Source organism: Leptonychotes weddellii, chromosome 9 (genome assembly GCF_054177405.1).
Source record: "Leptonychotes weddellii isolate Sample4059 chromosome 9, ASM5417740v2, whole genome shotgun sequence".
Lineage (NCBI taxonomy): Eukaryota > Metazoa > Chordata > Mammalia > Carnivora > Phocidae > Leptonychotes > Leptonychotes weddellii.
Window position 1 is genome coordinate 32,215,340 of NC_138377.1, and position 25,527 is coordinate 32,240,866.

General features: G+C 45.4%; 1 long non-coding RNA gene across 1 annotated transcript; it reads right to left on the reverse strand.

Moving 5' to 3' along the window:
• Positions 1-9,618: 9,618 nt before the first annotated feature.
• Positions 9,619-14,348, reverse strand: LOC145723253 (uncharacterized). The gene is made up of 3 exons (XR_014148176.1): positions 13,673-14,348; positions 10,994-11,095; positions 9,619-10,726 (listed from the first exon to the last, which is right to left on the reverse strand). It is a non-coding gene; the product is annotated as an uncharacterized LOC145723253 (long non-coding RNA).
• Positions 14,349-25,527: the final 11,179 nt, after the last annotated feature.

The window sequence follows — 25,527 nt, forward strand, 5'->3', positions numbered from 1 at the left end:
TTTGTGTCCAGTTAAAGAAATCTTTGCCTATCCCAAGGTCATGAAGATATTCTTCTATGTTCCCTTTGTTATCTTTTGGAAGCTTTTTTGTTTTACCTTTCACATTTAGGCCCATAATTTAGCTGTAATTTACTTTTGTGTTTGGTATGATGTAGGAGTCAAGGTTTTCCCATTTGAATATCCCTTGAATCAGCACCATTTACTGAAAAGACCATCCTTTCCCTGCTGTATTGCAATGTACCTTTGTTGCAGATCAAGTGATTATATATGTGGGGTCAATTTGGGGACTTTATTTTATTATTTTGGTCAATTTTCTATCCTTCCACTGATACTGCATAGTTTTGATTAGGGTATCTTAAAAATCAGTAATTTGCATCCTCTAACTTTGTCCTTACTCAAGATTGTCTTTGCTGTTGTGGCACTTGACATTTCAGAATTTGCTTGTTTGTTTTTACATGCACACATTTAAGTCTGTGGGGATCTTGCTTGGAATTGAATTGGATCTACAGATAACATTGGGGAGAGTTAACAGCTGCACAAAATTTTTCCAATCCATGAACATGGTATATAACTCTTTTTTTTTTATTCTCCCTTCTTTAATTTCTTTTGGTAATGTTTTGTAGTTTTCTGTACACAGGTGTTGCACATCTTTTGTTACATTTCTTCTCAGGTGATTTTTTTTTTTTTGGTATTATTGATAATGGAACTGCTTTTTTGAAATTTCACTTTCAAATTGTTTGTTGCTAGTATAAAGAAACACAACCGACTTTTGTATACTGACTCTTCAGTGATATTGACCCATTTCTTACCTATTTTGGCCTCTCTCACTTACAGTTTATTGGTCAGAACTCAGTCAATATGGCCACATCAAAGGGCAAAGAAGTGTCCGGGATGAAAAAGAAAGAAGTTTTAGGGAACGCAGAGGGTTCTTCCATACACTACTTTGAGATTTTAACATTCATGGACTTACCCTGTCACTTCACTATGGTGGAAGGAACTCTATCTAAAGTTCTCCATCTTAAGACAGTGTTTAATATAACTTGAGGAGTCGTTCAGAATGCTCTAGTTGGAAAAAAGCTGCATTAATAGTCACACTCTATTACTTTGGATAATCACTTGGCCCCAAGGTGATCATAAAGCACATGCAAAATGTCACCTTGAAATTGCATGGTGGAATCCTGCTCCACAGTGGGCATAAAGATCATCCAAACTATGTTTATGTTTCTATGGTTGTTATTGTTGTTTTTTTTTAAGATTTTATTTATTTATTTGAGAGAGAGAACAAGCAGAGGGGAGAGGCAGAGGGAGAGGGAGAAGCAAGGTTCCCACTCAGCAGGGAGCCGACGAGGGCTCAACCCCAGGGATCTGGGATCATGACCTGAGCCGAAGGCAGACGCTCAATTGACTGAGCCACCCAGGCACCCCTGTTTCTTTGGTTTTAGACTGGCATAGAAATAAAGCACACACCACATACCTCCTAATGAACTTGCAGACAATATGACCCACCCCACCCCTCATTTTTATTATAACTACCCAAGGCTGAAGTCACACATCAGCAAGTTGCTTTATCTTCGAATGACCTGATTCAATATTTTCACTCTCATAATGTTGTAATCTCATGTTTTGTTTAATTGCTGTTAGCAGACACAAATGATTTGCTTTCTCAATTAATCTGACTTGCTTATAAAATGGCAGTGGCTAAGCCCACGATTCAGTCACTGAACTCTGATGGCTGGAGCTGGGCATGGCTGAGACCTTACTGGTTGGATGCGAAGGGGGTCTTTAGTCTGTCCACAATGAGTATAAGACACAGTTAACTGCTTTTGTGGTGATAAGATATGCTCTTGTTTTATATTTTACACAGAACATAATTTCATTCGTTCTTGAGGACACATCTGACAATGTTTTGGTTAAAGGATTCTGAAACTGGGATGCTCCAAAACACGACATCTCCCCCTAAACAGTAGCTGGAAACACATACCCATTTCCACTGCATGTTTAAACAGACTGCACTGCTGTGAACAAAGGAGAAACTTGAATATGAACGGGGTGCTGCCCATTGTCACAAACACCAGGAGGATGTTGGATGAAGCCTATCAAGGTCTGGGGCTCAGGTTCAATCCTGCAAGGTTTTGAGCCTCCAAGGAGCAGGCCCTGAGTTGCCCTTCCAGAGGAGTAGCATCTGGGCTCTGCTTCCAGTTCCACCCCACATCTAGCACCGAGAAAGCATTTGTGGAAGGAAGAACGGTTCCAGAGGTCATTTCCCAGCTCCACGGAACTTGATTCCCACCTTCTCTCGCCTTCCCCTGTCTCCCCTCCTCTGCTCTTCTCGCACACGCGCTCTTGCACCTTAGCAGATGTTTGGCTAAGAGTTTCCTGAGAGAAGTTGTCAGCCCTCTCACAGCCCCTGCTCCACACCCACCCCTGCCCCTCCGCATTTCCCTCAGCCTTTCCATGTTTTGTTCTGTTTTGCTTCAGTAAATGTCTAAGGTGTTTTTCCCCCTGTGCTGTGAAATCACATCTGAGCCTCAATCGGTGGCTTAAAATCTAAAGGCCAGAAACAGCAGATAGTAGTGCTGAAGACAAAGTGGCCTCCAAGGGCCCAAGAAAAAACAATCCTTGTAGCCTTTCTCCTCCAGCGTGTCAACTGTAGCTCTGGACACCTTGTGGTCGGAATTCCTGGTGCGCATGTGTGTTGGGGGGCGTTTGTTTTGTTCTGTTCTTCGGGAGGACCAGGATGGTGCAGCCGGTGCTGACGGCCAGGACACTGGGGAAGTTTGGGACGAGCGTTGATGGACAGGGTCCGCTGACATTCTCAAAAGGCCCAGCAGGTGGCAGTGTTCTCCGCGCCGGCGGAGCCCACCCGGGTCTGCGCTCAGAACCTGGGAAGGGACCGAAGACAAATTTGTGGGGGCCCGAAAGACCACTCCACCTGCCTGTGTCATGCCTCTTTTTCTTTTTCTTTTTTTTTTTTACAGTTTATATCCGAAACATTGTAGTAAAAATAAGCAGGGTAGGCTTTTGTGAAAATGGTGGAAATAAGAGAACCTGTCTTCCTTTCTCATGTCACCAGCTGCCCTTGGCTGCCCAAGGCCCTCACTGTGAGGTTCCCCGGGGATCGGTCTTTCCAGAAACACCCGTGGGGCTGTTCCCAATTATTTCCAATCCTCGCCTTCACCCGCCCGACCCACCATCCCGTCACCAGTGTGCTGCCCCCCTTCGGGAACGACCGGCTCCGCCGCACTCCCCAGGGGCCGCCGTGAGGGAGACGGTCTCAGGGAAACCCTGGTGCCCACAGGAGTCACCCACGGCGGTGGCCTCAGGGCCGACGGAGGTTTTGCCAGGTTTGTGCTGCGGGCCGGCCGGCAGCTCCTCCAAGTTCACGGGTGAGAAACACCTCCTCTCCCGCCCACAGCCTTCGTTCCAGTATTTCCTTCTACCCTCTGTCACACAGCCTGGAGTCGTAGTATTGAAAATATACTTCTTTTGATTTTGAGAATGGTCAGGTTTTCCGGAGCTTCCTACTGAAAATGTAAACGTGGTGGTTGGGGGGTGTGTGGGGGGGGGAGTGGGGGTGGCGCCCCCCATCGCTCAGCGGGGAGTCGGCTTCTCCCTCTCCCTCTGCCTCTGTCTTTCTCTCAAACAAATTAATTAATCAATTAATTAATTAAAAAAAGAAACTCTCTGGTGATTTTCCTAATGATAATGTAAAACAGTTTTACATGTACAAACCGTATTAATATAAAAGTTAATTAGAAAGCTAAACATTGGGGCGCCTGGCTGGCTCAGTTGGTAGGGCATGCAACTCTTGATCTCCGGGTCATGAGTTCCAGCCCCACGTTGGGAGTTAGCTTATACTTAAAATTAAAAATATACATATTTGACAAAAAGAAAGAAAAAAAAGCTAAACATTTCTAGAAATTTCATTTTTTAAAACGGGCCACTTTTAACACCTCAGCGTTTTGGTTGGAGGGACAGGCCTGAGGCAGGCAGGGGGTGCTAGGAAATTTTTTGGGGGGGAAACTTTTAATAAGTCTCGCTTTTACCTATTATCAGCTAACTTTGATCAGGATCATTAAATGCCCACTGTGTGCCATGTGGTGCAACAGACACTTTGTATACATCATTTTGTTTAGTATTGGACCATTTTATCAACAGGAAACTGAGGCTTCACAAAGGTCACTTGCCCAGGTTGCCCAAACTTATAAGCACTAGCCAGGATTCAAACCAGAATGCAAGCCCAGATTCCAGAATTTCCTGCCCTTTCTCCTTGACCACAGTTATGCCAGAGTAAACTAACATCACAAATCATGTGGAGGTGACCAGCTGCTGGAAATCTCCAGAAGTCCCTATAATATTTGTCATACGTCTTTAATGAAAAAGAATTCTCATACAGGTATGTCCTGCTCTTGAAAATCCGTGTTCTGCTACTTCACTTTTATTTTATTTTATTATTTTTAAAGATTTTATTTATTTATTTGAGAGAGAGAATGAGAGAGAACACATGAGAGGGGGGAGGGTCAGGGGGAGAAGCAGACTCCCTGCCGAGCAGGGAGCCCAATGCAGGACTCGATCCCGGGACTCCAGGATCATGACCTGAGCCGAAGGCAGTCGCTTAACCAACTGAGCCACCCAGGCGCCCCACTTTTATTTTTTTTAATTTTTTTTAAGATTTGTATTTATTTATTTGACAGAGAGACACAGCGAGAGAGGGAACACAAGCAGGGGGAGTGGGAGAGGGAGAAGCAGGCTTCCCGCGGAGCAGGGAGCCCGATGCGGGGCTCGATGCGGGGCTCGATGCGGGGCTCGATCCCAGGACCCTGGGATCATGACCTGAGCCGAAGGCAGACGCTTAACGACTGAGCCACCCAGGCGCCCCTGCTACTTCACTATAATAGACTGACGTTAGTACCTGTTTTTGCTAACTGAAAGAAATCTGAAGACGATTTTTGCTTTTACAACAAAAAGCAAAAAGCAAAAATGACGTTCAGCATTTGTTTTGCAGCGAGAGGCCCCATCATGCTCAGGATCCACCACAGCTTTGAACTGTATCTGTGTGAGCATCTGGACTTTATCTAGATTTAATTTGTGCATCCGTTAGCAAGATGGGTCCTAACGTATCAGAAAAGCTTAGGAGAGGTGATTTTTTGGGTCTGGGAACACTCGGAACTTTTGCCATATAAATTCATGGTTATTCCTTCCTCACTCTAGGCCATTTCTGCTTACAAAATGTTTTCAAAAGAACAGCCTACTTTCAGATAGCAAGGGAAACCTGTAAACATTCCCCTGACCTCCTGGGTTCTTAGATGCCATAGTGAGAAGGATTTTCTATTTCTCTTGCTAGATCAGGACTGGTATTCATTCTTAGCGACTTCTACACAATGCAGTACACTATTCGAAAGGGAGATCTGGTTAGCCTCTGGGACACACGGTCATCACAGCTAAGCCCTGATTCCGATTCTATGTCCCTTTTAAATTCCCAGCACACACAACTTAGCATTCCTTGCCGTGCTCCACATCCACGTCCTGGTGACTCCCACCCCCATGACAAATACACATACAGGTTGGGTGCTCACATGCTTCTCATGCTGGTGGACACCCTAGCTATCCCGTAGCTCCAGAGAACGTAGGGGACAATAAGCATTACCCCATCCGCCTTCCAGTGATGACAAAGGGCATGTTGTGTACCCCACAGAGGCAGCTTGTTTTGCTCTCAGGCCCTGGTGATCAGGGCCAGCCCATGGCATGGTTCCCATGTAATGGGGATGATACTTTTGAATATATATTAAACTGGTGTGTTTTCTGTCCGATTAAATCATGGTGCTCTGTGGTTCTCCACCCATTTAATCAACAGGTTTCCATGCTTCAGGGAAAGGGAGATGCCAAAGAGAACAACCAGGTCATTGCTCAGCTTTGGCTGCCAAATTCTTTTTTTTTTTTTTTTTTAATCCCTTGTAAGACAACAGTAGTGAACAGCAGCCTCCAAAGTGGGGTGTGCCAAGACAACACACTGGGTACAGGAAAAAAACATTAGCACTTCTATTTTCATTTTTATCTTATCCTTTTAAAAATGCCCATTTGGGGTTATGTTTTATAAAGCACATAATATGTTAGTATAGTATTAAATATATAAAATTCTAAGCATATATTTGATATACATATATATCAAATATGTACATATTCCAAAAAAGTACTGCTTAGAGTTCTATATGTTGACTTTTACTATAAGCCATAGGGAGAGATAACTTAAATATCCACTCATCTAGGGCAAAAGTAGATGGCACCTCCAGTGTGGGAAATTGGGGGAAAGAAGAGGAGGAGAAGCAAATTGTATGTATGTTGGGGGAGGCATGTCCCATTCCCCACTTGGGCTTGAAACCCTGTTGGGTCAGTCCAGGAGACTCCCAGAGCAGTGGAACTATTCCTTCTTTCCTCAGGCACCTTAGGGAAGGTCCACATCCAGCATGGGCCGCCCGGGCTGAAGATGCTGAAGAGATAGGTGGGCTGCAAGGGGATCTCACAGAGCCCTGAACTCTCCCATGGGAGTGCAACAGCAGTCAAGAGTCCCAGTCTCCCAAGGGGCTTGAGTAAGTGCTTGGAACCAGTAGATTACAGAAAGCTGAGGGATAATGAGAGGCCACCAAATGTAAGAACCAAATGACCAGAAGGACTATTGATGAAGGAGCCAAGAGAGCCAGGTGAGACCAGCTTTACCTGAGTGAGCATTTGACTGGCACTGGAGATTCAAAAACCAGATCAAACCAGCCGCTCTACAGTGAAGACCAAGAAGGACATGGAGGAGATCTCCCAGACCCGCCACCCTCATGAGGGCGCGTGTTCCCACTCAGACGCTCCTACAGCCAAATACCATTTGTTATGGGTTGAATTGTGTCTTCTGCCAAATTTATATGTTGAATTCCTAACCCTTTAATAAGATTTCTTTGTGTGTGTGTGTATACACATTTAGTTTTATTGTAACAAACCAACCTGTGTACTTTTAACATTTAAAACTGAGCGTTATCTTTCCTTTCCAGTGAAACAAAAAGAAAATTTAAAAATAAACAGGAACAAAATTACAATCAAGATTTCTTCACCCAATGGGGGGAGAGGGTTTTTTCACACACGCCAAACAATTCTCCGACACCAGCTGGGTGTCCTACAATGTAACACAATTCTGACATTATCTAGCCAGAGGTAGCATCAGGTTCCCCAGGTTAAGGGCGCAGTCCTACAAGACTGCCCTCCCTCCCATACTTCAACGCCAATTGCAGGCCCAGCTCATCACCTGTGCTTCTGATTGGAGGGTCCAACGACCCCCTCTTTGGATTCGATTAATTTGCTAGAGCAGCTCACAGAACTCAGGGAAACGTTTTATTTACGGAAAACATGCATAGGGTGAGGTATGAGCAAAGAGCACAGAGTTTCCGTGCCCTTTCTGAGCGTGCCACTGTCCTTGAGTCTCACCAGCCTGAAAGCTCTCTGAACCTCATCCTTTTGGGGTTTTATGGAGGCTTCGTTACAAAGGCACCATGAATTAAGTCATTGGCCATTAGCAACTGACTCAGCCTCCAGCCCCTCTCCCCTCACCAGAGGTGGGGGTGGGGAGTGGGCAGACTGAAAGTTCCAACCCTCTCATCACATGGTTGGCTCCATAGGCAAACAGCCCCCATCCTTAGGTGTGGTCCGAAAGTTGACCTCATTAACACAACAGAGGACACCTTTATTGCTCTCATCACTTGGGAAATTCCCAGAGTTCTAGGAGCTCTGTGCCAGAAACAGGACAAAGGCCAAATATATACTTCTTAGTATAAATCACAGTATCACACCCCTAGTACCTCAGAATGTGGCCTTAATTGGAAATTGGATTGCTGCAAATATAATTAGTTAAGATGAGGTCATACTGAATAGGATGAGCCCCTAGTCCATGACTCGTATCCTTATATAAAATGGGGAATTGGGAGACAGAACTAACTCTACCTGCACCTTGACCTTGGACTTCCAGCCTCCAGAACTGTGAGACAATCAATTTCTGTTGTTTCAGCCACCCAGGCTGTGGTACTTTGTTACAGCAGTGCTAGCAAATTAATACGCCATCTTTGCTAAAGGCGCAAGGTACCTGGGGAGAAATTTTGAAAGACTAGATCTGTATTCAAGAGGGGCTGAGACAGGGGGCGCCTGGGTGGCTCAGTCGGTTGAGCGTCTGACTCTTGGTTTCAGCTCAGGTCATGATCTCAGGGTCATGAGACCCACCCCTACATCGGGCTCTGCGCTCAGCCCCGCAGAGTGTGCTTGGAACTCTCTCTCCCTCTCCTTCTGCCCCCCCCCCCCATTCTCTCTCTCTCTCAAATAAAGAAATAAATCTTTAGAAAAAGAAAAAAGAGAGAGCTTGGAGAGATTATTCTAAACTAAAAGAAAATGAAGTGGTGCCTGGGCGGCTCAGTCGTTAAGCGTCTGCCTTCGGCTCAGGTCATGATCCAGGGTCCTGGGATCGAGCCCCGCATCGGGCTCCCTGCTCGGTGGGAAGCCTGCTTCTCCCTCTCCCACTCCCCCCTGCTTGTGTTCCCTCTCTCGCTGTCTCTCTCTCTGTCAAATAAATAAATAGAATCTTAAAACAAAAAATGAAGTCTCTTGAATTCCCTTTCATAGACAAATGGAAATCTCTGCCCCCCAGAGGAAACAGAGGCCATAGAGGAAGGTGAGAATGGTCTCAAAGAACATTGCCCTTTTCTGCACATCTGAGTGTACTGAGTAAGACAGCAGCCCAGCACCACCCGGTCTTGCAGGCATCTCGGCGCCGCCAGAGCCCAGCCTCCTGGGTATTTTGTGGTTTCCGGGCTGGTCACTTACAGGATAGTATAGTCTTATACTAGATCCCGGCCTCCTCACTCCCTGCTTGGGCCCAGCTAGCAGCTTCCCAAGTTGTCCGGGAGCAGGGGCATGCTGGAGCTGTTGGTGCAAACTCACCAAGCTGGCTGTTGGATTTTCAGGAATTTTAGGAGCCAGTTGTTAAATATAGTCATTATTAAAAACTAAGTTACAAAAACTTACAGTGAACTAAATTGTATATTTTTCAAAAAGTAATAAATATAGGCATGCCTCATTTGATTGAGCTTCGCTGATACATTACGTTTTTTACAAGTTGCAGGTTGGTGGCAAAGCCTGCATCGAGCAAGTCTCAGCACCGTTTTCCAGCAGCATTAGCTTACTTCATACCTCTGTGTCACAGTTTAGTAATTCTTGCAATATTTCAAACTTTTTCGTTATTATTATCTTTGTTATGGTGGCCTGTGATCAGTAGGACTCGCTGGAAGCTCAGATGAGATTAGCATTTTTTAGCAATAAAGTCTTTTTTTTTTTTTAAAGATTTTATTTATTTATTTGAGAGAGAGAGAGAATGAGAGACAGAGAGCATGAGAGGGAGGAGGATCAGAGGGAGAAGCAGACTCCCTACCGAGCAGGGAGTCCGATGTGGGACTCGATCCAGGAACTCCAGAATCATGACCTGAGCCAAAGGCAGTCACTTAACCAACTGAGCCACCCAGGCGCCCGCAATAAAGTCTTTTTTAAATGAAGATACGTACCTTGGGTTTTTGTTTTGTTTTGTTTTTACACACAATGCTGTTGAACACTTAATAGACTACAGCATAGTGTAAACATGACTTTTACATGCACTGGAAAACCAAAAAATTCATTTGACTCACTATCTTGTGATACTCACTTTATTTCAGTGTGTCTCCAAGATACACCTGTACTCAAAAATCATCATTTCCTAATTATGTCACTCTAGTTTACTGTTATCTGTGCTTCCGAGGTGATTCATATCTATTGCCTCTGCGTGGTGGAAATACTTTATCATGAGCTGCTGCTGGGCATCTCTTGCCAAGTCCTTGTTCAGTGAAGTCATGCTGGGAGCTTGAACTCGACAGTGGTGGGAGGACTTACATCATGGCAACGGGCAAATGCTACACATTAGCACCACCGCCCCCACCCAAGAGAGCCAGCTGCTAGGTTTTTACCAGCATGCTCTTGCAGAGATGCTGACATGGGCCCTTTGTTCTGATAAAGTAGTAGGCGAACGAAAAAAATGCTTGAGAAACAACTATCATCAGGTGTGCTCTGGTCTGATTTGGGATTTAAACCATCAAGGAGCAATGAAAACAAATCCAGCCTTCCACAGCTCCACGGAGGAGGGAGATACCCAGTGAGACCCTCCACATGTTCCCAGACTTGGGATGGACACCAAACAAGTAGCTACTCACCTCAATACCTTTGCTCTCTTTTGCCACTATTGACTATCCACAGTGCTGGACAGGGAACCTCTGAGCTGGCTTCTCCCTAACCATTCCTATAGGGGTAAAATACCCCGCTTCTCGTCCTGCTTCCCTGCAGCAAGAGAATGAGGGAGCACAGAGGGGCCCCGACCTCCAGGACCGAGCCACAGAACCCTGCCATCCACTCTGCAAACACTCCCCCTCCACTGGCCGGCACTGGGTTTTTACTAGCTAGCAGAGCTGAATCCTTGGCAAGACAGCTCTCTTTACAGAGTAACAGGTATAAAAATAGCAGGTGATCCCACTTCCATGAAAGGTGCCAGGCACAGTGTTTCTGGGACCACAGCAGTCCCAGCCGGGCTTGGGGGCTGAGCGGGGCTTGTCGCCAGATCCACTTACCAACTGTGTGTGGCCTTGGGCAAGCGATGATCTTTCTAAGCCTCCCATTTCCTCATCTGTAAAGCAGGAAAACAGATTGTCAAAAGTTGAGTGAGCAAGAGAAAGAGCTTTAAGTCTATACTTTTCAAAGTTACAATGTTAACCAAGGCAACAGGGCGGGAAAGCGTTGTTTACCTATAAATAAATTGGAGGTAGGTGTCCTAGAGGTGGGACATAATCTAAATCTTTGCTATCACAGCAGAACAGCAGAAGTCAAACATAGGTTTTTAGAGAGAAGGGGTAGCTCCGAGAAGCAGTAAAAACAGAACCAGTAAATTAGTTACCTTTAGGGTGTGGGACTCAAGGTGGGGAGAAGTCACAGCTGCTGCTTCTCATCTCCGGATTTTCTGATTTTTTTTTACTTCTTAATCTCGTTCATGCATTTCCTTGATTCAGTTTTTAAAGAAGAAAACAGCTGTGCATTATATTAGCTAGATTTGTAACCTCTTGAAAAGTGAGTTGATTTCATTTGTTCTTTTCCCCGTAGTTGAGTTTACATGCCTTGCTATGGGAACACTGGAAATAGTTTATTTTTCTAGTTCCTAGGCTTTGTAAATCTGTAGCTCCTTTAAGTCTGTGTCTAATGTCTCTTGATTTATAATATGTTGGCCAATCATTCCAAATAAAGCCTTCTTTTCTTGCAGAAATATGTAAAGAAATAGCTCCAGATGATTCAGAGTTTGAAACGAATGCTTTCATCTCCGGAGCACCATGCTGGGTGGCAAGCAGGTGTGGACGCCTGAGTCCGCCTCCTGCTTGGTCTCTGCAGCAACCCCCCACCCCTATCTCCAGGCCAAATAGGAAATCTTGGACCCATGAATCCCAAGTTCACAGGCCTGTCAAGGGTGTTTGGATAGGCTTCAGGAGACCCACAACCCCCCACCCCCGAATTACTTTTGCAACCATGTGTTTTTCTGGGAAGAGTATCCAGTCCTCAGATTTTCAGTCTCCAGGACCCTAGAACTGAAAAGGTTTAGCTGTAAATAGGTCTCTAACAAAGAAATTCAACTGGTTTTTACAGCTATTTAAACAGTAAAGATTGTGATTCTCTACCCCTTCTTATGTTTGTAACATAGAGTGGTGGCTAAGAGCTCCAACTCTGGACCAGACTGCCTGGGTTTGAAGCCAACCTCCACCAGTTCCCAGCTGTGTGGCCTCAGGCAAATTACTTAACCTCTCTGTGCCCCTGTTTTCTCAATTAAAAAATGGGGCAAATAATAGCACCTACCTCACTGGCTTGTTGTTGTGAAGGTTAAATGAGTTAGTAGAGGTAGACTGCTTAGAACAGAGCCCGGCACCAGGGCGGCGTTAGGGGGTACCTCCTTCACGTAGACTGTCAATTCACAAGTGGTCACCCCCAACTGAACTGTGTGGATATCTTCTGTGTGCTTGGGGATGTAGCTGAAGCACATCCTGGCGATCATGCCTTAGAAGGCCCTAAATGCATAGATGACACCACAGAAATTCCCTGGAAAAGAGCAGAGCCTTCCGGTTGCTGCGTGTTGTGTGTTGAGGGTTGGGGGGCGAAGGTCAGGGCAATTCCTGCATTAAGCACCCCCTCCGTGGCTTCCTGGGGCCTCGTCATCTGCTGGGCTAGACGGGCTGTGTCCCAGCCTTACCATCATGCCACCTAACCCACCCTCTTCTGAGCCCACCTGGCCAACATGCCCACATCCCCGAAGACCCTGCTTGGGTCCCTCCTCTGAGAAGCCCTTTGTGAGCACCTGCTCCCTGCGGGACACACGCGGCTCTTCCTCAGGAGCCCCTGGGCCCTGCGCCCTGCGCCCTGAGTGCCATGCCACGCCCCACGTCCCGTGTAGCTCACTGAATTCTCGCAACAACCTCTATAGTAAACAGAAGTGATTGTTATCCTCCCCCCCACCCCGTTACAGGTCAGGAAATTTAGGCTGAGAGGAACTTCTGAAACAATCTCTCGGAGGCCAGGACCCATGCTTCAATCCACTTCTGCCGACTTCCTCTCTGATCCCACCTAATCCCAGCAGCACTTTTTTTTTCCATTAATTTGTTTCAGATCTCCTGAGAGCTCCTGAAGACAGAGATCATACCTGATTCACTTCTGTACCTCAAACATCTATCCCTGTGCGGGACATAACAATAGGTGTTCAATAAACGGGTGGATGGATCTTGAATTCAAGCTCTGCAAAATTTCTGCCCCAGCTTTCCCCAGACGACAGCCTTCAAAAAAAGGTTTCCAGCCTAGAGCTGGTGATTTTTAGATACTTAATGAATTCAACAAACAAGTATGTGTTTAGTGTCTATTACAGGGCAGGCAAGCACGGAGGATACAGCAGTAAACAGAACAGCAGAGCCTCCTGCCCTCGGGGCGCTTATGTTCTCTTTCCATGGACAGATGCTTCGTGGGGACCCCCTCCCAGCAGTGCCCTTATGATGCCTCTTGCTAGGCACCTTGTGGTGAACAGGACAGACATGCCCTCTTAGAGTCCCAACCCTGATGAGTACACACACGGATATCAATAAAAAAAATTACTCCCACACTCAAACCAACATCGGGCCAGCTCCCAGGCTGGTTAACAGCCCCAGGGCCCCGTCTCAGGCCTGGAAGCCGCCTGACGTACCCCTCTGGGTTCTTGGTCCCACTTGCTGAGGGGCTGCTGCCCACTCCCCCGTACTGAAGGGCTTGGGCAGGTCCAGGATGCGGCTATTTTGCCCGGGCTGCTCTTGGCACGGGGATCAAGGAGAGAGTGCTGCCAGGAGGGCAGGCTGGGGAAGCCAGGCTCCGAGGCCACAGCTGGCTCCGGGTCCAGAGGTCTGACCGGAGGTCACTCGCGGGGACATACTTCAGACGCTCTGAGACTGACCAGGGACCCAAGGTCACAGAGCTCATCACATGTGTCCTTCCTGGTATTTTCCTTCCGTGCACAGGTTTTTGACCTCAAAATCCCTTATAGCTGTGGAACGGGAGGGAAGGTACAGTCTCTTACCTCAAAGGAGATCTTGTTAGGTTATGAAGGCTCAATGCAGAGTCCAGAGGGTGGGTCAAATCAACCCTGATTCTTTCCTTCCAGTTGCCCCTCTCTCCACCCTACGGGACAAACATAGCTGTTTGACCGTCTGACCTCCGTACACAATGCGACAGTCTTGGCACTGACCTTCAGCGTTCTTCAACAGCCCTTTCTCGGTCTCCCGCACCGTCTCACCTTCCACCGACCTGGGCACCCAGTGGTGTCCCCCTCAGTCTAACACCCTCTCCCACACACCCCTGCAGCTTCTGTAATTAGCTAGTTTTACTTCAGTGACTACATATGCATGCGTTGGGTTACTTGGGTGGACGTGGAGATTGCTGGAATTTAGAGGCTTCTTCATCTTCAAGGGCTCAGATCATCTCTTGATTTAGGGGTGGGCCTGCGGCCTCAGAGGACTCTGTTATTCTGTTAAACCAGTTGAAGGAGAAAGTCTGGAAGGAGGTCAAAGTAAAGGAGGGGGTCACCATAGGTGTCTGGAAGTGCTGGGCTCACCCTTTTATGCAGTGTGGAGCACCTTTATTTTCTTCTCTCCCTCTCCACCCAAATAACTCTTCCTTGATTTTGAAGGTTGAGTTTAAGTAGCCTCTTCTAAGTCACCTTCCTGGAACCGTGCAGGCCGCAGTGACCTTCAGTGGCTCGGAGTGCAGACAGCTGTCGCTCTATATGCAACACATCCAATCACATCTTGCCACTGTGTCTCCTCCTGGGTCAAGAACTGGACCTGCTCATTTTGGCCACCTGGGTCTGCCTGGAGGGCACGCTTGAGTGCACAGTCTCCATGGCGAACTCCTTGGGGGCAGAGGGCATGCCTCTACCTCTGGGAACCTCCTTTTCCCTCTGACTTCCTGACGGTATGTGTCGGTGCATACCTCCTTGCTGATGGATGGCAGATTCAAGAGGGAAACTGGCTCTATCATTTGATTTCCCTCTTGATAAGACAGCGAGGTAGCTGGCACTTTGGGGAGGTGCCCGTACCTTGTCTATTCTTTGCCTCGTGTGCTGTTTCAGCAAAAACCGAGGCTGACTACAAATCCAAAGGAGTGGAAATTACAGGGAACGCTGTGCTTTTCTAGGCCTGTGTTCCAAAGCGATGATAAAACATCCAAGTACACTTCCATTCCCAGCTCAGAAACCACAACAGATGGAAGCAAGTGTGGGCAGTAATTAGAGGCCAAGGTGAGGGAACAGAGTCATCCATCAGGCCCTGGAAAACCTCATCAAAGGAAATCAGCACAGAGCATAAAGGCTCGTTGGGTTTGTTTTGGAAGAAACGGTGGGGGATGATGTCCTGGCTCCTACAAGTACAAGAGACCTGGCAGTGGCTGGGACCATGCAAATATGAAACCCAGTAATTACGTGTTGTGGGCAGGGCCAGCCTGCTTTCCCAGTGCCACATCCACTTCCTGTGGTGGGTGGCAAGTCTGCAAGGCACTGTGATGCCAAGTTTTCTCAGCTCTTTTCTCAGTGTGGTGAAGTTAGAGTAAGGCCAAAGAGCGTGGTCTAGAAACACAGAGTGAGCTACTGTGAAGATCGTTTGAGCAAGGCGGGCCAGGTTTCAGCCAGGACGGCTAGTTCTTCGTGCACAGAAGCTAAGGCATGGAGCACGTGCTGGTGGCCGAACCAGTCTGGGAGAACGCGGATCTCCGGGATGAAGAGGTACCGAAGGCAGGAGAAGGGCAAGGAAGCACCTTCTCTGACCTGAGCCAGCAAACAGACCAACTTCATCATCTTTCCCAAGAACTGCATGGAAGCATCTAGGGACTTCTGACCCTGTGAGAAGTTTAGGGTCATGGTCCCCACACTCTCCCTCAGCCCTGGCATTAGCACCCTCTCTTAGGGGACATGGCTCCTTTCCCTTCACCCCACCAAACTAACTAATAAAAATGATCTAATCTGGTAAAAGTCTTCATTGGGTACCTTCACATATAGGAGCGATGGAAGTGGGAGGTACCCAAGAGGATGAAATTGTGGTTCCCACAATTTTGGAGGGGAGAGGGGCTCAAAGGAGGGAAATGGCCAATGGGGATGACAGCAATGACAGCTTTGGGAGTGTCCCTCCAAACGGAGTCCTTCCCAGGGTTTGCACTCCATGGAGTAACACTCCAGGATATCTGTTCCCTTATGCCCCTGTGACTGGGTGGCACAGCCCTGGGGTGACAACCATCCACAGAGCCCCTTTGAAGTCAGGGTCTCCAAAGGACCAATCCAGAATTCTCATTCGCTCCACCTCCGTGAAGATTGTGGAATAAAGCCTTGCCCGTAGCGAGTGCTCAATAATCTCATAGGACGTTTGTGCAAAATCTGCTTACCCCACGTAAGCCCTCTAGATTTTTAGGAGGCACCCCTACTGAGATGTGTTACTCAGCATTATAGGAGTTACTTTCTCACATGCCATGGCTGACATGCAGCTCACTGACTTGGTAAAGATACCTAGTGAGCTGAAGAACAACACACCTGCTGTCTCTTCTTTAGTTCTCTACAGGCACGTGTCACCAAAAAGTCTTTGAATTTTTTTTCCCCAGCTGTACTGAGATACAATTGATTGAATATCTTTAAAGATGCAAAAAAATTAAACAATTAATTTAAATAATAATTTCAAGAATTATTTTTAGGTTGTATTTGCTAACACTTATATTAATATTTGTTCATAGGACAAAATCTAGGAAAAACCCAGAAAATTATTATTTTTTTAAAGATTTTATTTATTTATTTGACAGAGAGACACAGCGAGAGAGGGAACACAAGCAGGGGGAGGGGCAGAGGGAGAAGCAGGCTTCCCGCAGAGCAGGGATCCCGATGCAGGGCTTGATCGCAGGACCCTGGGATCGTGACCTGAGCCGAAGGCAGACGCTTAACGACTGAGCCCCCCAGGCACCCAAGTTAATAAATTCTTAAGGTCCCACAACCAGCAAGTGGTAGAGCTGGGATTCCATCCAGGCTGTTTGCTCTAGTCGCTGAGTAGCTCTAGAGGCTTCATACAGAAGTACACAGTCTCAGTCCCGACGAGGAGCCCTGAGGGAGCCTTTTAATCAAATGGGGAGAAGGATGCTGGCATGTCAGTGCTAGTACAGAGGAACCAGCAAGGACCCAGAGAGGTCAGATAACTTAGCCATGGTTGTTAGGCCCTTGATGGCAGATCTCGAGCTAGGACTCAACCCTTCTGATCCCCAGGCCAATGCCCTTTGCTCTACACAGTGCTGTCTCCCAGGGCGCCCCACGAGAGTCACTCATGTTTCGTACATCCTGGCATATATACTTTCCAAAGCACCAGTGTGACCCGCTGTCGATGCAGACGTGAATATAATGAACAGAGCTGACGTAGTATTACGGGGCACCATTCTGAGAGCTGCTTGGTGTCGGGGAGAGGGAAAGGACTGGGAATTACTGGGCTCTGTGGGTCCAGATAATATGAATCAGGTCAGAGAGGCTCAGGTCACAATTTTGAGCTGTGTCACCTCTCTGAGCCTCTATTTCCTTGTCCACAAAATTGGGGTAACAATACTAACAACCTCGTGGAGTCACTGTTAGGGCTAATGCACACCCAGCACCCAATCCAGTGTCTGGCAAGGCAACTTCGGCACACATTTTCTAAGTGTTGCTTCTTGAGTCTGCTTAGGAATTGCTTGAGTGTGCACGCCTATAACTATGACCTCTGGATGAAAAAAAGTTGTTTTTCTCTTCCTTTCTTTACCGTCTTGAGAGTGGTGATTTCTACCTGTGTGTCTTCCTCAGGTGCTCACCAGCCTGGGACTTTGAGACATTTGCCTGTCAGGACCTGTCCTGGCAGTCCAGCTCTGAGCCTCTCTTTGCTTTTAACACACACCACCCAGCTTTTAAGAAGTTCCTCCCTGGATCCAGAGAGGGTGTGTCTAGCAACGCGTTCTTTCCACAGCCCAAAAATGGGAGAATTCTATGAGAATGCTTTGTGGAATACATATATTTGGCAGAGGGGGAGGAGGGTGGCTGAAAGAAAGAGCCTGTTGTTTTGCTTCCTAGTTTTGTACATGGGATATTTAAAAGTGTGTTGTTTCATTTCTAAATAATAAGGGATTTTCCAGATATCTTTCTTTTATTGGCTTCTGGTTTAATTCCATTGTAGTTAGAAAACATACTTTGATTTCAATTATTTTAAATTTGCTAAAGTTTGTTTTTATAGTCCGGGTTATAGTGGGGCACAGTTTGTGTGTACTTGAAAAGATTGGGTATCTACTGTCAGGTGGAATGTCCTATAAATGTCAATTAGGTCAAGTTGGTTAATAGTGCTGTTCAGGTCTTTTCTATCCTTAGTGTTCCACCCTCTGCTTTATCTACTTGCTCTATCTTGTTACTAAGAGAAGAGTGTTGAAATCTCCAACTATAATTATGAATTTCTCCATTTCTTCTTCCATTTCTATCAGTTTTTATCTCAGATATTTTGAAGCTCTGTTATTGGGTACATACATATTTAGAATTGTTGTATCTTCTTGATAAAATTGTTCTTTTATCATTAGGTAATGAACTTCTTTATTGCTGGTAATATTCCTTGTTTTCAAAGTCCATTCCAGCATTCTTTTGATTAGCATGACATATCCTTCTTCATCTTTCTACTTTTATTTGTGTCTTTATATTTCAAGTGTGTTTCTTACAGGCAGCATATAGCTGGGTCTAGCCTTTTAGTTCAATTTGATTATCTCTCCTTTTTATTTAGGGGTGGTTCAGACTATTTACATTTAATGTAGTTAACCACATGTTGAATTTAAATCTACTTTGTTACTAGCTGTTTTCCGTTTATCACATCTTTTCTTTGCTTCTTTTTTCTCTTTTCCTGTCTTCTTTGAATTCATTTGGTATTTTTTTTTTTATTATTCCATTTTACCTCCACTTAAACTTTTTATTTATTTATTTATTGTTTTAAGGAAACTCTACTCCCAACATGGGGCTCAAACTCACGACCCCAAGATCAAGAGTTGCGTGCTACTGACTGAGCCAACCAGTTACCCCCTCCACTTAAACTTTTTAAATTGAAAGTGTTCCCATACAAGGGTACCTGGGCAGCTCAGTCAGTTAAGTGGCCAACTTTTTATTTGGGCTCAGATCATGATCTCACGGTTGGTCGTGGGATTGAGCCCCGAGAGAGACTCCGCACTCAGTAGGAAGTCTGCTTGAGATTCTCTCTCTTACTCTCCCTCTGCCCCTCCCCGCCATGTTCTCTCTTTCTCTCTAAAATAAATAAACAAAAAGTCTTTTTAAAAAAATGTGAAAGTGTTCCCATACACACTGAAACCTTTCAGTGTATTGATTCTTTTAATGTGTTGTTAACTAGAGGTCTTTTTTACTTTAACTGAAAGAGTGTGGACTTTGGAGTCAACCAAACCTTCAGTTGTAAGCTGGCTTGGCCCACTAACTGGCTGTGTGACCTTTGTCAGCTCAATATCTATAAGATTCAACTTCCCCATTTGTTGTTTTAAAGTTTACTTATTTAAGTAATCTCTACCCAATGTGGGGCTTGAACTCATGACCCTGAGATCAAGAGTCACAATGCTCTTCTGACTGAGCCAGCCAGGCGCCCCTCTACTTCCCCATTTGTAAAATCATTACTACTTTTCAGAGTACAATGAGAATGAAATGAAAAAATAATTACCGTATCTAGCTTAGGTCAGGAACATAACACATATTTAATGTTACTTTCTTTCATTTTATTTGTTTGTCTTCTTCAGACAGCTCTTTTTCTAAAAGAGGTTTGAACACTAGCAAGGAAGTAAATACCTGGGCTATTTACTACCACTTCCGATCATCCTTCATGAGCCCAGAGCAGGCATTGCTAATCAACCACAGCACTGTTTTTTTTTTCTTAATATTTATTATTTTTTTATTTTTTAAAAGATTTTATTTATTTATTTGTCAGAGAGAGAGAGAGAGAGAATGCACAAGCAAGGGGAGTGGCAGGCAGAGGCAGAGCGAGAAGCAGGCTCCCCGCTGAGCAAGGAGCCCGATGCAGGACTCCATCCCACGACCCTGGGATCATGACCTGAGCCAAAGGGAGCCACTCAACACACTCAACACACTGAGCAACCCAGGCATCCCTTAAGATTTATTTTCATTTATTTTAGAGAGAGAGAGAGCATGTGGGTGCAGTGGAGGGGGAGGGACAGAGGGATAAGGAGAGAGAGAGAATCTTAAGTAGATTCCCTGCTGAGCACTGAGCCCAATGTGGGGCTCGATCTCACAACCCTGAGATCACGACCTGAGCTGAAACCAAGAGTCAGACGCTTAACCAACCGCACCACCCAGGCGCCCCAACCACAGCCCTGTCTTAAATAAACTCAGATATAACGTTGTGCCAACCAAATGGAGATGCGCCAAAATATGAAACCCATCTGCCACCAAGGGTTAACACATCAACCCTACTGAAAGTCTTTTTAATACATTTATTATTGTAATTGGGTTAAATTCCCCTTTTCTCTACTTTTTACCTTGTTCATTTAATCAAACCCTTCACTAACGGTATTGCAAAGGAAAACTCCCGTTTGTTCAGCTCCAGTGATCCCAAATGCTGAATCAATGAGGTTTTTATTTGGCATCTGTGAAACCAGACACCAAAGAAGAGAACAGGGTGAAAGCAGAGTCATTTGGCCAGAGGTCAGGGGCAGCACCGCAGGGCCGGCTCATCGCCTCTCATTTTAGAGTCTGACACAAACACGTGATGAGGGCCTGGCGTCTCATGATGAGCACCAACTATTCCTCCTGGGGCCTCGGGTGTCACTTAGCTATGGATGGACAAAGGATGATCTGTCATTTGCTTTGAAAAAAGCCTTGACCTTGTACCATAGCACAACACTGAACACCCCTTGTCCAGCTGCCTCTTCCCTGCCCAGCCCTGAAAATAAAGACTTCCTGTTAGTGGTGCTGGGGCCATCGGCCACGTCCAGAGACGAGCTGGGGCTCAGGAACATATATGCAGCTTTGTCTCCTCAGGATCCTGAGCCTGCTGGGAGGGGACTGGCCTGGTCAGTGGCTCCCAGGCTGCCCTCCTTGTAACCCCAGGAGGGACTGATTTATAACAGGACTGGCTTCTGTTTATTAGGAAAACATCAGTGAGAAAACAACCCTGCTGCCTGAAGGAACATTAAAAGAGGTCCCCTAGCCTAACCTCGGCCTGGATCTGCAGGGACACCTGTGTTCTCTGCCACCACCCTCCTTGCTCTCTCTTCTTACTGTTCCTCCCTATTGTTGCTGTTGTGGGAAGCTTCATAACGACATGGGCGGGGGGCCTCTTGAATATTCCCACATTACTAGTAGAGTGTTCTATACTTGCACCAATTTGGAACATAGAAAGAAACTGAGTGAGTGCCTCCTTCTAACATACTTCTGTGATTTGGGCAGATATTACCAGAATCCTTAGAAACAGGGTTGGAGGAAAGAGTTCCTTCTACTCCATTTATCACGGATAAGGTGTCTTGCTCTGGCATTTACTTTTTAGAAAACGGTTTTGGTCCAAATGTGTAAGAATAGTTTAAAAAGTTAGATAGATAGATAGATAGATAGATAGATAGATAGATAGATAGATAGTTAGATAAATAGATAAATAGATAGACACACATACACACACAGGATTCCTACTCTGAGTTTGCAGTGGTGCTATTCAAATCTTACTGCAAGGAGGAGATGCAGCTTCAACCCATGGCCTCTGAGTTCTTGTGGCCCCTAAGACTGTTCCATGTTCATGATCATTTGGGAATGTCATAGCTCTATGCCAACATCACTTAGGCAAAATAATAATGGTAACAATAACAAAAACCACTCAAATATCTATGGAGCATCTGCTTTAAGTTGGCTGCTTTAAATGCAACCCCTCATTTCATCCTTATCAGGGTCCTCTGAGCTGAACATATTAAACCCTTGTCTAAAAATCTTGAGTGCCAATGAACAGCTAACCCAGAGTAATGCAGCTAGGTGGCAGAGCTGGGATTTTTTTTTTAAGGTATTTTATTTTTAAGTAATCTCTATACCCAATCTCTATGTGGCTCAAACTCACAACCCTGAGATCAGTAGTCACATGCTCTACTCACTGAGCCAGCCAGGCGCCCTCAGAGCTGGGATTTGAACCCAAGCCTAGAACCTGACTCTAAATCCATGCTTGTTCAACTCTTCCTGATATATAAAGAGATGCATTACTTCCCTAAGACTACAGTGATGAAATGTGGATTTTTTTTTTTTCTCTACTCGGAAGATGGAGTCCTACAAGAGTTTCTTCCCAACACAGAGGGCAGGAGAGGAACTGGGGGAAGCCACCTCGTCCACTCCCACGATTGATCATGGATGGACACCAAGGCGGGCTAGGGCTCTAGCAGAGCTAGGAAGAGTCACTCAATGCTGTCAGCCCCTAGAGTCAACAGCTCCTGTCCTCTCAGCATGCCTCCTTTTCCCCACACCACCACACACCTCACTCCACATACTGAGTGCCAGTCCCTGGACCTGACAGAAGCTGCCACTCCTAGATCTCCTCTCAGCTTCACCTCGAGAAATACTCTTACCTCCCCCACTTTCTTCAAAGTTTACCTCAGTGTCTGGGCTTCCGTGAGCCTTTGGTGATTCCCAGGCCAAAGTCAGCAGTCAGGCCCTGTACTTCCATGGCAGTTGGCACCTGAAATGTGCCATCTATCACACAATATTTTTTTTTAAGATTTTAAGATTTTATTTATTTATTTGACAGAGACACAAACTGCTTTTCTTTTTTTTTTTTAAGATTTTATTTATTTATATGACAGAGAGAGACACAGCGAGAGAGGGAACACAAGTGGGAGAGGGAGAAGCAGGCTTCCCACTGAGCAGGGAGCCCGATGTGGGGCTCAATCCCAGGACCCTGGATCATGACCTGAGCTGAAGGCAGATGCTTAATGACTGAGCCACCCAGGCGCCTCTCTATCACACAATATTAAAATGAATTACTTTGGGGGGGGCACCTGGCCGACTCAGTTAAGTGTCTGCCATCGGCTCAAGTCATGATCTTGGGGTCCTGGGATTGAGCCGGGCTCCCCACTTGGCAGGGAGTCTGCTTCTCCCTCTGCCCCTCCCCCCTGCTTGCTCTCTCTCTCTCTCTCTCTCTCTCTGTCTCAAATGAATAAATTTTAAAAATCTTTAAAAAAATAAAATGAACTATTTTTGTTTCTTCCTTTTCTCGGTAGACCATGCAGTCTCTAAAGGTAGGGGACGAGGGTTACTAGTCTTTCAAAGGGCCTAGCACAGGTCCTCAATAATGGTTAGTTGAACTAAATGGAATTTATTTAAATTGAATTAAACCAGCTCATTGACACAAAATTCAGGCAGGAATATATTTCATGATTTGTTATGAAGATTATTCAATAATTTCTCTGCAATATCAAAAGGCTAAGGAGCAAATATTCTCATGAGTGGGTCCAGGCTTGCAATCTTGATTGAATATGTATATTTTGTGCAAGGCAGACACAGCTGGGTACACAAGATTTATAATTTTGTGTTGTAAGAATGTAAGAGAATGAGGCAATTTTGAAATTATGACTAAAATATTGTGTGAGATGCTTATTGGAGACACCATGTGTTCTTCACAGAGTTGACTCGAGTTAGCACTACAGATTTACTCATTAGTTTGAGATAGTCTTTTAAATGCCTAGAAATAGACTCAGGAATCACCTCCTGGAGTCTGTTCTAGAAGTTTTACCATCCTTAGTCATCAGCCAATAATCACACTCTTCTCGGGGCTTTGCATACCTCATCTCATACTCTCCTCCCCAACGTTATGAGGCAGACACTATTGGCCTCCCCATTTCTCATATGGAAAACTGAAGCAGCTTGAGGGAAAGTAACCTACCCAAGGCCTCACAGGGAGTGAGTGGTGGAGCGGGATCTGAACCCGGGCAGTCTGGCTCCAGAGTCCACGCTCTGTACACTACAGCTACTACTCATCAGTATACTAATCCACTTAGAGCAAACTCACCCTTATAGATCTGGCTTCATCTGAATTATTACATATTTACCTCTTGACTTCCAGTTGTGTCCTCTGTGGGAGAGAGAAAAAGATATTTAACACTCTCTTTATAATCACACCATGAATATTGGAAGAGAGTTTTTAAGCTGTGTCTGAGTTTTCTTTCTAACACGTTTAAATAATTAGTTTAAAATTTCTCGCAGAGATTCCCCCATCCCCGCCATGTTAGTCTTCATATTTTTCAGGGCACACTTGATTTCTTTTACATAATTCTTCCCAAATTATGAAGGCCCTAACTGGATAAGAGTGTTCTCTAGCTAAGGCCCAACCAAGACCATATGTGGGAAAGTATTCAGGAGTTTAGCTTATCTTTTCCTCATTAACATTCCAGCATCGTGTTCTTTTGTTTTCCCAAATAGTTTCCTTCTTTGCTGACTAATTTTGTAGTCGTGACACAGTTGTTGACTTTGAAAACTTTGTTAACATTTTATTTTTTTTTTTACTATAGGGCTACAAGCCATTTCTCATCTTGTATTTGTGGTGTGGATCATTTTTTAAAAAAAATTTGTCAAGGCCAATCTAAAAGGGTCATAGTGAGTTTAGTTCTTGCTGTTGGGATGTTGGCAACTCCACCTAATTTGGTATCATCCAACAAGAGCAAGATACTTATTCTCAACTCTATCATGTAGATCACTTGAAGAAAGTATTTATATAAACCTCTTTTCCCATAAATATACTTTTCTGGTTTCCAGATAGTCTGGGAGGGGTGAACTGAGTTCACATTTAATCTTTTCCAATAACTGCAGTTGATTATCCAAGCGTTATGCCGACTTATGAAGAAACAATCAAAACTCATTTCCAAATCTGAAGAAACAGTGATGTTTGGCCACTGCTCAGTTCCTGGAGGACAATCAAAGTTGAATTTATTCTAAATACAGGAGGGATTGCAATGTTCTTTGGAAGTAAAAGCTTGGCCTAGATATCTGGAACTTACTGAGAGGGCTCTGCCCCTCATCTTGTTTCTAGACTGGCATTCCTTTTAGTTATTGCTAAACAGAGCAAATTTACAATCTGGTAGTAAGCCAGGGCAACTATGAACTGAAGTATTGGAAGTTTTTAAACACATGTTTTTACATTGCTTATTTTGTATCTTGTGTCCTAGAAAGAAGAAGACTTTTTTTTTTTAAGATTTTATTTATTTATTTGACAGAGAGATACACAGAGAGAGAGGGAACACCAGCAGGGGGAGTGGGAGAGGGAGAAGCAGGCTTCCCGCCGAGCAGGGAGCCCGATGCGGGGCTCGATCCCAGGACTCTGAGATCATGACCTGAGCCGAAGGCAGATGCTTAACGACTGAGCCAACCAGGCGCCCCGAAGACAGATTTTTTTTTTAAAAAGGAAGTTTCCTGGCTTTTTGTGTGTTTTCATATTTGTAGGGTGAAGTGATGCGTTGCCTCTGCCAAAGAATCCCAGACCTGGCTGATAATCAGAACCACCTGGAAAGTCTGGAAAATTCATAGGGTCAACTCCTCCCTAGAGTTCCTGAATCTTCATCTTGAAGCTGGTGTTAAAAAATGGGGGCAAGGTATCTCTATCTTCTGAAACCTCCCCAAATTGATTATATAATTTATTAAATCCATGCAATGGGGGGCACCTGGGTGGTTCAGTCATTAAGTGTCTGCCTTCACCTCAGGTCATGATCCCAGGGTCCTGGGATCAAGCCCCGCATCAGGCTCCTGCTCGGCGGGAAGCCTGCTTCTCCCTCTCCCACTCCCCCTGCTTGTGTTCCTTCTCTTGCTTTGTCTCTCTCTGTCAAATAAATTTTTAAAAATCTTAAAAAAAAAAAATCCAGGGGTGCCTGGGTGGCTCA